Raw genomic sequence first — 3,163 nt, forward strand, 5'->3', positions numbered from 1 at the left:
ACGGAGAACATCTTGGCACCAACACAGAGAGGTCAGCATGGATGTGCCAAAGCCTGTCTGTGTGTGTGTGTGTTGTGGTTTGTGGTATATTGGGATTAAATTGTTCAAAACAGCACGAGGTGTCATTGGAAACTCTTTCTGAAACTGACAGTTGTTTCACAGCACATAAACTGCTAAGGCAGTGAGCTGCAAATCACATCTCACATAATAAATTCCATATTAAGAAGATAAATTAGCTGCAAAGCCTCCCAAGCGGAGTCTGAGCTGCCTGCATAAAGCAAAAATTCTGTGCATCATGATGTATTTATTGCAACAAGTAGTTGACAGATTTTGTATTTCAATCTTTGCTGAACTCCAATTGGTCTCAGTTCTGTTGTACACATAAAGATGTGCATACCAGTCTGTTTTTTGCTAAGAATTCAGCCTTCTCTCATGCCTGTTTTTGGGCAAACTATGCTATCAGGGTCTTAGAGTACAGCCAGTGGACATGGGAAGAAGGAGAGAGGGAGAGAGAGTGATGGAGCAAAAGGGCTATAGTGAGGAGGAGAAAGAAAGAAAATATGACTTGACTATGAAGGATAATTGCTATATGCGACTTAAGCACAGTGTCTGCCTCTCTCAAAAATTAATTTCACATTTTTTTTTAAAAGATGATTTGTTTGGTGTTTTGCCTTTTTTTGACAGTCAGTGGATTGAGACAGGAAATACAGGGAGAGAGCGAGGGGGGGGGGGGGGGGGGGGGGGGGTGACGTGCAACAAGGGTCCCACAGCTAGGAGTCAAGTCGTGGACGTTGTGGTATGCGACTTAACCATTAGGCCACCAGGGTGCCCCATATTTCACATTTATTCTTACTTTTTGTCCTGGAATGAATTCATTTCAGTACTTTATGATGTCACAAGGGAGGTTTGGTTTACAGGCAACATTTTACAACGTGTAAATTTAAGACAGACTTTTTAAAAAAGGAGCCTGTTGAAATCAGTGACATAACATGTCTTTATGGAATATGGTCAAATAGTTACAATAAGGTTCACTAGCAAATACAGAAGGCACACACACGCACGCACACATACATACACACAAAGGTTTGCGCAACTATCCTTGTTGGGACATTGTATTGACTTCCATTCAATGTGTACAGCCTAACCCTAACCTTAAACTAACCTCAATTCAACCTTTACCAGGACCTCAGAAATGATGTTTTGCCTCATTAGGACCTGGCTTGGGTCCCCATGAGGACTACTGGTCCGGACAAGGTCGATGTTCATACCAGGTCCCAAAGAGGTAACAGAAATGTGCGTGCACACACACACACACATACACACACACACAAACACACATTACATGCAGGCCAGTCCCCATGTCATCACCTGTTAATCAAGTACAGTTCATTCTCTCTGTTCCCTCTGCACTTGCTCTGTGTCCTTTACTGTAATACTGAGACAAAGGGTGTTTTTTCATACTGTAGTATGAGGGAACAGGTCCCAGGGAGCTGCTGTTTCAGGCCGAGCCTGACAGCACAAAGTGAAAAGAGTTTTTTTGTGCAGCAGTTTGGCTGGCAGATGACACAGGGAGGAGACTCTGGAGGATTAAATGTGATCCAGCTGTAAGCAGATCATGGTAAAGGTAGCAGCATGACTGATTACACCGCTGCTCTGCCTGAGCACCAAGTTCAATATCAGTCAGAGTGTGTGTGTGGGGGTGTGTATGTCTGTGTTTGAATATGATTCTGTGCAAATCCTCGAGTCCAGCCCCTTATTGCCTGCTGTTAATGAGTGGAGTCTTGATAGATGTGAACAGCTGGGAATGGAGGGAAAGAAAAAGAGAGATGGAGACAATGTTGATATGCCAAAACCGAGAAGCAAGTGTGTGTGTGTGTGTGTGTGTGTGTGTGTGTGTGTGTGTGTGTGTGTGTGTGTGTGTGTGTGTGTGTGTGTGTGTGTGTGTGTGTGTGTGTGTGTGTTTGTCTGGGTATACCAATGCTTGCAAAAACTGATTCTTGACATCCAGCTGAAGGCACAAACTTGTGAGAACATTTTAAACGTCTGGGACATTTTTGCCATTTCTCACACCAAGTAAATCTAAGTTCAGGTGTATTAGTCAAGATATAAATTTGAAATTGTATTAGGTTACAATTAAAGCTGCACTAATCAATATTTTTATATCAACAGTGGATCAAATGGCTGTGTAATGTGAAAGGTGTCGTCCAGAGTGAGAAACTCACAGAATTATCACCCGACTCCATGGTATAGTAGGCCTATAGTATAGTATTTAGAATAGTTCATTGTTTTGGTACACACCCACTCTCACTGCTGTTGGCAGTCCTGCTTCAAGTTGCAGCACACAGCTGTTTTCAGTGAAAAAGTTTAGATAACTCCACTCTACATTACCTGCCCAACGCCAAACAGCAGACAGACAAATTGCTGGTGAACATAGTAGAACATTTTGTAGCTAAAGAGCCAGATATTTCCCTCATAAGTTTTTGGATCACAAAGGGATGGGAATATTGGACTTAAGGTGGGGGTATGCTTGAAACTAACTGACTCATATGACATGTCGTCTAACCATGTTGGAGGGCAAAAATGTTCAGATCAGCCCCTCTCTATGATGGCTAGAAAACCTGCCAGCATACATGCAACAAATCAAACTGGGGTACACGCACACTGTTGCACAATCTTTTCAAAGTGTTGGCCTTGTTTGTACATAAGCAAAGTGACAGAAGTTGTTTAAAAAAATGAAAGAAGAGAGTTCAATTTGATGTTAAGTTTCGGAAAGTTACAGAAAAGTTACAGAAATTGTTGGATGTTATACCCCCAAAAGGTGCGGTTTGGTTGGACAATACTAGCGCTTACTCACCCATCAAATGGCCAGAGGTATAACTCCCAGTGAATGCTGCTGCTCCAGCATCTCTGCTGGATGTGTTCACCATATCAACTTAGTGAGGACAGGTCTGTGTTGTGTTATAATTTGTTCTGCTGGCCAAAAAATAGATTTTTGCTACTTAAAGGTAAGAGTTTGGCAAGTAGCCGTTACAAGTCCACACAGAATAGGTGTGAATATACTATGTCCTCACAACTACAGCAAAGCCTGTGTGTGTGTGTGTGTGTGTGTGTGTGTGTGTGTGTGTGTGTGTGTGTGGTTTGTGGTTCTCAGCTCACGTCCAAG

The sequence above is a fragment of the Thunnus maccoyii genome, chromosome 1 (genome assembly GCF_910596095.1).
Source record: "Thunnus maccoyii chromosome 1, fThuMac1.1, whole genome shotgun sequence".
Lineage (NCBI taxonomy): Eukaryota > Metazoa > Chordata > Actinopteri > Scombriformes > Scombridae > Thunnus > Thunnus maccoyii.